This window comes from Mus caroli, chromosome 17 (genome assembly GCF_900094665.2).
Source record: "Mus caroli chromosome 17, CAROLI_EIJ_v1.1, whole genome shotgun sequence".
Lineage (NCBI taxonomy): Eukaryota > Metazoa > Chordata > Mammalia > Rodentia > Muridae > Mus > Mus caroli.
Window position 1 is genome coordinate 9,339,682 of NC_034586.1, and position 9,641 is coordinate 9,349,322.

At 48.5% G+C, this 9,641-nt stretch overlaps 1 non-coding gene across 1 annotated transcript; it reads left to right on the forward strand.

The window, feature by feature from the left end:
- The first annotated feature begins 624 nt into the window (after positions 1–624).
- On the forward strand, positions 625–727 carry LOC115029825. The gene has a single exon (XR_003835382.1). It is a non-coding gene; the product is annotated as a U6 spliceosomal RNA (small nuclear RNA).
- Positions 728–9,641: the final 8,914 nt, after the last annotated feature.

Below are 9,641 nucleotides of genomic sequence, written 5' to 3' on the forward strand. Positions count from 1 at the left end.
CGGTTCTTAAAGGGGAGAGGAACGAAGCAGGTCTGGCCACACCTTCTCCATGACACCTGTCTTCTGGTGCTGGGAGACACCTGTCATGTACTCTTTAGGAGGAGGAGTATATGGCAGTGGGATTTATGGTTTTCAGTGGCTCCCACCCTCCTGCTCACCCCAGCTTCCTGTCTGGTTGTCTCCCAGCTGCCACTGTTTCCTAGCCACAGAGTAATCCAGACATTTAGCTGAGTGTCGTGGTTTGTATCAGAAATTTCCCATAGGCTCGCGTTTGAACACTTGGTCCCCAGCCTGTGGTGCTGGCTGGTGAGGTTGTGGAACCCCTAGGTGGTGGAGCCTCACTGGAGAAAGTGGGTCACTGGGCACGGGCCTTGAAGTTTAACAGTCCAGCCCAGACTCTCTTTGCTGCCAAACGACAGTTAAAATGTGACCAGCTGCCTCTGCCTACTACCTTTTCCACCGTGGTGGTTTGTGACTCCTCTAACTGTGAGCCCAAAGTAAACCTTTCTTTCCTAAGTCGCTTTGTTGGGTGTTTTCCTCGCAGCGAGAAGAAAGGAAACGAAGGCACCATGCTTCCTTCCCCTCCATCCAAGCTCTGATCCTGAGGCCAGAATCCAGGGCTGCTTACTTTGGGAGAATATATACTAAAATTGGAATAGTACAGAGAAGATTAGCATGGCCCCTGTATAAGGAAGACTTGCAAATTCCTGAAGTGCCCCATAAAAACAAACAAACAGAATCCAGTGTTAGAAACCCTATCCAGAGAGAGGATCACCCCGATCTTCACTCGTGCCTCACGACACCTCATTTCTCTCAAGTTGACCTCCATCCGTGGGAAGCTCCCAAAAGCCTCAGAAAGAGAAAAAGGGCATTGTCTCAGGCGATGTGATCTTCATCTGGGTGACAGGACTAGCCTGGGACAGGCATGGCCTCTGTACAGTGTGAGGTCTCTGCTCTTCCCCTTCAAATCCCAAGGCTGTGCTCAGCCCAAGTCCACAGGGTTGCCGCTCGCTAGCAAGGCTAGAGGTCAAGATACAAAGTCCCATGTCACAGGCCAGTTCTCCAGGGAGCAACAAGCTGTCACTCACTAGATACCAAAGCATAATAAACAGGGGCTGAAGGCAGGGCAGCCTTATTCAGCTCAGGGCTCTGCGCCCAGAAATGGTATCCTGGCCATAGTCTCCTCGGGGGCACTAGCACTCCCAACAAACCCACAGTCCCCAGGGGTTGTGTCTGCACTTAAGCCTTCTGCTCTGGGTCTGCCATGGGTCAGTCCCAGCAAAACAGTCTTTCCATGGCCTGGCGATGTAGGCTGCTTATTGTATGGGTGTGGTCACCAGCTGCTGTCAGGACATGGGAACAATTTTTCAAACTTCTCTCATGGATCACTTACCACTCACTAGATTTCTGGGTCAGTTGTGAATAAGCAACTTTAAATAGGAAACAGTTTCGTGTGTGTGCGTGTGTGTGTGTGTGTGTGTGTGTGTGTGTGTGTGTATGTGTTTTAGAGGAAAAGTATTGTCCCAGGTTTAAATGAGCTATTTTGACATCTTACCCGGCAGAGAACAGAGCTGTGGCTCTTGGTCTCCCACCATTCCTCACCCTTCCCACCCTTCCCCACTCTTCCTCCTTCCCCACCCATGCATTTAGGTGAAGATGGTTGTCAGCCTTCCTTCTACACTGAACTACAGGATGGTGTGGGTGCCGCCCATGGAAGGAGCGAAGTATAATTTTGCAGGCTCCCACCTGTAGGGGGCAGGGAACAGATTTAAAGACTCAAAATAGACTGCAGTTTGCAGCATCACCGTGCACTGGCTGAAGCTGCTATGTGCATGTGGCCCAGCTCTAGGCTTAAAGAGAGCATCAGATCTGATGGGAGAGTCTTTGACTGAATTTTCCTACCAACACCCACTGGCCAAAGCTCAGACCTAAACAGCACCCACCATGCTGGTCTGTAATCATCCCACAGGGTTCATTCGCACACTTTTTATAAGAATAACGTTGGGTCATCCATTCCAGATTCTAAGCTTAGTTATAAGGAGAGAAGACCCAATCCACCTTAATGTTTTGCCTCGCCTATAACTCTGTTTTTGTTTTCTAAACCTCATTTGATCTTTGAGATGGCCTTCAGTTACCAAACTCCCTATAACCCTATTTATTTCTATCTCGGTATTTGTGGTACTAGGGATTGAGCCTGGAACTTTATGTATGCTAAGCATGCGCCAAGCATGTGTTCTGTACTGAACTACACCCCCCCACACACACACCCTTTAACTTTTTTATTCTGAGACAGGGTCTCACTAAGTTACCCAAGATGGCTATGAACTTGACTGTACTCTTGTATCGGCTTCCCAAGAAGCTGGATGTCAGAGCCTTTCCACCAGACCCAGATAAATCCATTTTGAAATACCAAGCATACTGAATCTCAGACGTTGTGGGAAGAATGACTCCAGAGTCTATTTGCAGAGACAAGTGTGAAGGGAGAGAGGAAGTGTAATGTTAACGCAGGAAAAAAAAAAAAAAAAAAAAACCTGGATTCAGGCCTCAGGTGACCTGGACTCCAGGATGAGGAGCATCAGACCGGGAAGCACCTGCTGCTGCCCTGTGACAGAGAGTGGGAAGTGCCACCAAAGCCCCCCAGAGAACCCCCCAGAGCTGCTGTTCCTAGTCTGATGCAGCCTGTCTCAAGAATACCGCCAAGCACAGCTTTACAAGTTAGTATGAACTGAGGCTTCAGACCATGATTTAAAGTGGTAGATACAGAAGAATAGAGGCCATTGTGTTGTAGTTGACAATCATCTTCTTAGCTGAGGTGGGGTGGGGCTTGGGGGGTGGGGAAGGTCAGAAGAGAGTAAGAACACACAGCAAGAGACAAGAAAAACATGACCTTTTCTTAATAGGGAAGAGAGCCTCGGTGTGACTCAGTGGGAAAGTGTTTAACTGAGTGAATCCCTAAGTTCAATACCCAATACCGAGAGAGAGAGAGAGAGAGAGAGAGAGAGAGAGAGAGACAGAGACAGAGACAGAGACAGAGACAGAGACAGAGAGACAGAGAGAGACAGAGAGAGAGACAGAGAGACAGAGAGACAGAGAGAGACAGAGAGACAGAGACAGACAGAGAGACAGACGGAGAGAGACAGAGAGGAGAGGAGAGGAGAGGAGAGGAGAGGAGAGGAGAGGAGAGGAGAGAAAGAGGGGAAAGGGAGAGAAACTGAGGGGGGAAAGATGGAGGAGGGATGTTGGAAGAGGGAGAAAGGGAAGTGGGAGGAGAGGACAAAGGGAAGAGGCTAAAGTTGGGAAGGGAAAGGAACAAAGAGGGTGTGAGCCACCAGAAACACGGTCCTCATTTCACAATAAGAGTACTGGCAACTGTTCGATTTTTCAACCTTGCAAAGAGAGGCATCACCATGAAAGACTGGCACAACAGCTTGGTATAAAACAGTGCTTCCCGTGTTCCTAACTGTATTTCCCCCTGCCCCTGAGTTCTTCATTGCCTGAACATTTCCGAGAGGGACGATATACCGGGCAGACTGCACCTCCTATAGATTTCCATGTTGAGAATGTGTATTTGCTGTGTATTCAGAGACTGGAGACTCCCTCCCTTTCTGACACATGGACTCAACTGTACAGCAGACTTTGAGTAACTTTTCAGCCTAGGATGAACTGAGGGCAGCAGGACAAGCAGATACCAGCCGTTGGCTGGGGAGACAGTCGTCCGGTGTCTCCTGCATATTTGTGATTCTGATAACCATCAATGTGCCTCATTTTGAGAGTGGACCATAATGATTTTTTAAAAATATAAACACAGTGCTAACCCAGCAGGTAGGCAGGTCAAGGGGAGAGAAGATGTCTTAGGATCATGAAAACATAGGCATAGCATAAAACCAAGCCCTGGGTTTAACCCCAGTGGTAGTCACTGCCTCAAGGCAACAAAACACTACACAGAGAAACAAGGGACAGAAAGACCTGAAATTGCATGCCTTGCCTCATGCCGTTCACCTATCAGAGCAGAAGAAATGGCTCTGTCAATTAAATACAAATTATCAATTATATATGAATACATAAATACTTCCTCCAGAGTCTCCTTAACTTCAGTCATGAGTTTCTCTCTCTCTCTCTTTCTCTCTCTCTCTCTCTCTCTCTCTCTCTCTCTCTCAAGATTTTGTATGTGAGTACACTGTCTCTCTCTTAAGACACACCAGAAGAGGGCATTGGATCCCATTACAGATGGTGTGAGCCACCGTGTGGTTGCTGGGAATCGAACTCAGGACCTCTGGAAGAGCAGTCAGTGCTCTTAACTGCTGAGCCATCTCTCCAGTCTACCTTTCCTTTTTTTCTTTCTTTTTTTTTTTTTTTTAAAGATTTATTTATTTATTATATGTAAGTACACTGTAGCTGTCTTCAGACACTCCAGAAGAGGGAGCCAGATCTTGTTGCGGATGGTTGTGAGCCACCATGTGGTTGCTGGGATTTGAACTCTGGACCTTTGGAAGAGCAGTCGGGTGCTCTTACCCACTGAGCCATCTCACCAGCCCCCTTTTTTTCTTAAAAGTGTAAATTATCTCATTTTAATTGGTTAGAAGAAATAATACTTTTTAGAGTGTCCACACTACCCAGCGCAATACCACCATTATATTCAGTGCATTTTCTATCAAATTTCAAATAATATTTTTATGGATATAATAAAGTCCTAAAATTCATAGGGAAACTTAAAAAAAAAACTCAATAGTAAAGCGCTCTTAACCCAAAAAAGTAAAATTGGATAGCACTATTGGACTAAGGATATATTACAAAATTATAATAATACAAATAGTTTGACAGTGACATTAAGACAGACAGTTCAAACAATGAAACAGAACAGAATCCTCACATAAACTAAATACACACGGTCATTAGCTTTTTTAAAAAAAATTACCCTTTTCCCATCTTCAGTTGTCTATAGATAGATAGATAGATAGATAGATAGATAGATAGATAGATAGATAGATAGATGTATTCATTCTCCTTTCTCTTCCTTGAGAAAAGTCAAGGAAGAAAGGGTGGGAAAGTCAGAGTGAGGAATCAGGGCTTCGGAGAAGACCCCCAGCTTAGCAGACGTCACGAAGAACTGCATTGTGGGAAAGTGTCCACAGCTGCTAGCAACCACAATCTCCTTGGCAGGGGTGGAGAGCTGTGAGCAGAGAACAGAGGCAGACCCAGGCAGAGGCTGCTTTTCCCAAACCTTGGCTGCCAGGAATGACCACAGACCACATGCTTGCCGGACATGTGTGAACACTGCATACGGGCTGTCCTTGTGGGCTAGGTGAAGCGCGTGGGGCTGGCATGTTCTTCCTTCCCAGTCACTGGAGCACAGTCCTCCATGCCTCTCAAGGAACAAAGAGCCCCCGAAGCGCAGAGCTCACCTGGGCTCATCACTGGGGTGCAGACGGACGGTCCTGTTTCAGCTGCTCTTTCAGCCTCAGTAGTGCCTGATCTTGTGGTATACAGCCACAGCCAAACAGACAAAGCAAGATCATGTGCCTCTCAGAATCATCCCTTAACCCCAGAGAAAGGCTACTAGGAGACCGTCTGTGGGCTGGAGAAGAGCCCACAAAGCTATCTCTCCGCTCTCAGCCTCCTTTCACTTTACCCAGGGTCACACTCTCGTCCCTGAGTTCTGGTCCCAGAACCATGTGAAAGACCAGGCATGGCCACACATGCACCTGTAAAGACAGCCCTGTGGAAGGCGGAGACAGGAGAGCCCCTGGGGCTTGCAGGCTACTCCCTCACCTCTGTGTTCAGTGAGAGAATCAGACAGAAAGTGATAGAGCCAGCCACTTGATAGCCTCTTTGTGTGTGATGCACCCACCCACATACATACAAAAGGAGATGTCTGAAACAAGGGAGACAAGTAGTATCGCTAAGAAAACTTAACTAGAGACACACACATGGGGTGTGACTCATCTCATGCTGCTGTGATCTGTGTAGACAGAGGGCTGCACACAAATGGCACTCCTTGCCAGATTAGACCAAACACAGGCAGGCTTTGGAAATTATGGAAGCTTTTGGTTTTTCTGATCCCCCCTCCCATTTCCCTATCGTTTGGGGCTTTTGTTTTAATGAGCTTGTACTTATTTCACAGACATGGGGGAAAAGCAATAGAGTGTTAACGTAAAGTTGTCTTTAAATGAGTTTTTAAATTGCTATTGTTCCTTGTAATAAGATCCCTCTCCAATACTGGCCTCTTTATCTACTCAGTCCCCATTTTCAGAGTTATTACACAATTAACACAATTCTTCTCTCCTTTCCTCCTCTCCCTCCCTTATCCACTCCACCCCCCAAAGTATGGTCTATGGAAGACACTTTGGCAAAGGAGTCGTTTCGTTTTGACAGAGAGTTATGTTTCTGTTCATACAAAAAAAAAAAAAAAGCATTCTGAAAAACCCAACACAGATTTCTCTCTCCAAGGCACTTGTCTATGAATCATTCTTACTATGGCAGCAAACACTAATGAAACCATTTGAGTAGCTTCTCTACAACCTTTGTGACCTGCACACCACATCCAGGACTTTGAAAGTCGTGTGCTTAAATGAATGACACGAGAGAGCTCACTGGAGGCTTCAGCTAAGATGGAGGCTCTGGGAACACTGGCAGCCCATGCCTCAGCAGGCAGTGTTGCTGGCATCGGTCCCCAAATGGCTGGCTTGGTCCCCCTCTCTAAAAATCCATCTGCATCGAGAGAAGCATCTGCTCCAAGCAGCAGCCCCGAAGCCTCACCCATCAGGTGGGGGCTCCATCTCTCCTATTTCTAGCAGAAAAAGCCTTTGACTTTTCTTCTATCCTGAGAAATGAGCTAGCCATTGAGGCCAGAAAATTCTTTTTTAAATTTATTTTTAGCCGGGCGTGGTGGCGCACGCCTTTAATCCCAGCACTCGGGAGGCAGAGGTAGGCGGATTTCTGAGTTCGAGGCCAGCCTGGTCTACAAAGTGAGTTCCAGGACAGCCAGGGTTATACAGAGAAACCCTGTCTCAAAAAACCAAAAAAAAAAAAATTTTTTTTTTAATTTCACACACACACACAAATGAGAGAATGAGAGAAAGAGAGAGAGAGAGAGAGAGAGAGAGAGAGAGAGAGAGAGCGCGCACACACAGTGCATATGGGGTAGGCGTATATGCACATGGGTATGCAGGTACCCTTGGAGTCCATAAGAGGGCGCTGGAGTTACAGGCAGTGGTGAACTGCCGGACAAGGTTGCTTAGAACTGTTCTGGGGCTACATTGTATCTGCAGGTCCCAGACTGTTTAAACGGCTCAGTCAGCAAAGCCCTTGCCTCACCAGCTTGAAAGCCTGACTTTGGACCCCCAACACCTCTGTAAAAATCTCGGTTCTGCACTGCATGTCTGCAAATCCAGCGCTGGGAAGGGAGAGTCAGGATTCCCAGAGCTTGCTGCCCTTCGGTCCTAGCAGCTTAATTAGTAAGCCTAAGGCTCAATGTTAGCACTGACTTTAAAAATCAGGTGGAGAGCATGAGGGGGGAGACAGACATGGCCCCCGCAGTGATATGCAGAATTACTTTGTACACATGAACATATACATGCACACATACACTACAATAGAACAATTTGTTCTTAGTCAGGTTTGAGCCAAAATGCCTGCATGTTTCTCCCATCTCCTATCTCTGACAGGTGGGTCAAGCGCTCTACAGGTTGTTAGGGCCCAGAGCCTTCTCAGGATCCTTGGTCTACATCAGCCTGTGACTGTGCCCATCTCAGGTAACTCTGGGAGAAAGCGACTCTCTCACAAGTCTCAGCTGCCAGGCAACCATGATTTAATCTGAGGCTGACCACAAAACCACAAGAGAATTGAGATGTGGGAAGATGACGAGGCTGCCTGGGTCATGTGGCCAAATACGCTCGTTGAGATCTACACACACTGTCCTCTCTGGTAAATGGCTTGCTGTTCAGCCCCAACAGGCCCCAAGCCACTCCAGTCACCTTGGGGCAGAAGGAGGGTGAAACACACCTTCAGACTCTGCACATTCCATGGCCGATGAGCCACCAGCCAGATACTCCCTGTTGTCTGCCAGGAATGTCTCCAGTGCCTCCAGGCAGGGATATGGAAAGAGGCCCCCATGCAAAGCCACATAGCAGAGGAAGGAGGAAGCTTATGAACTGAAGGGAGGGTAAACCCTGAGGAGCAGGAGTGAGCATGTGGAAGTGAGTAGAGAGGTCTGTTGAAGAACCAGTAGGGTTGTATGGGTATTAGCAAGAGCTTGACATGCCTTGCGGGAAGCCCAGCACTGTGGGCTGAGACAGTCACTCCCCATCCTGTCCCCACACTCAGCGCCCACAGCAACCAGAATCCTCTGCTGCTGTGAGGCTAAAGGTGACGCCTACTGGGACCTGGCTAAGATAGCCACACTCAGGTGTGTCTGTGTGCCCTGCATGCAGGGGTGTTGCCTGAACACAAGTCCTTTCTGCTCCGGCCCTTGGTACAAGGGCTCCCAGCAGAGTCTAAGACCCTCACTCCCGCTTTCAGACTGCCCTCCTCCCCACCCTCTCTACCTTACCTTGGATCACAGTCCAGCCCATACTCTGTCCTTGAGATATGTTGGGTTCCAAACACAGCTACTGGGCTCTGCACTTTACCTCGCATCTCTAAGTCCTAGCCCTGAAAGACTATGGAGGCTCTGAACCTTGGCACCACCTCCTTCCCCACACAGCCAGCTCAGCCCCCGGGTCTTTCCTGTACCTCAGAGGCTGAAGAACCTCCAGTAGGTCTCCCTGTGGCTCTTCCCCCCCCCCCCTTCTCCAACTAAAGACAGAGGAGGATGTTAAGAATCTGCCTCAATGCTAACCGGGGACCACCTCGCTCCACCAACCGGGGACCACCTCGCTCCACCAACAAAAGCAGTTTTGTTCAGAGTTTTATCTGTTCCTGCCTGGGATCTTTTTTTCTAGGTTGCAGGGGTGGATCTGATTGGTCTCACCACAATGTTGAGAACAGCAGACACCAGACACTATGGGGATTGGTTAATTATGGCAGGCCAGCCCACCCCAGGGTGGGGCTGCCTAGACTAAGTTGTCGCCTTTCAGGGCCTCTGCCCTGGGAGGGGGAAGAATTCGAGCTAATCCTCTGACCGCAGAGGGTCATATCCCTTGACTGGGAGCTGGGTCCACCTCTTAGGCTGGTGCAACCATGGACCCCACCCTGTATCTGCTTAGAAGTGAGGGCAGGGTCAGCCCAAAGCTCCCACTGGGGCAGCCTGGGGAAGAACTGAAGGCCTGCCTACCCAAGCAGCCCGCCAGGTGCCTTTGTTAAGAGTTGATTCATCCTGAGGGCTGGCCACGCCCGCCCTGGGCTTCCTTTTTCCTGGAGTGTGAGGTGATCCACTTCCTCTTTAGTTTAAAGCCGGCTTGAGTCAGAGTTTCTGCCTCTCTAGCTGGGAGCACCGCCCATTTCCTCCCATTCAGCACAGACCTAGAAACCACACAGTCCAGTGTGATGCAGCCAGACAAGGCCTGGGATCAGCAGCCTTGCAGGCCAGACGGCCACATCCTCAAGGGACAGAGCACCAGAGGGCATCTTTTTTTTTTTTTTTTTTTTTTTTTTTTACATACAGGGTTTGTTTGTTTTGTTTTTTCGAGACAGGGTTTCTCTGT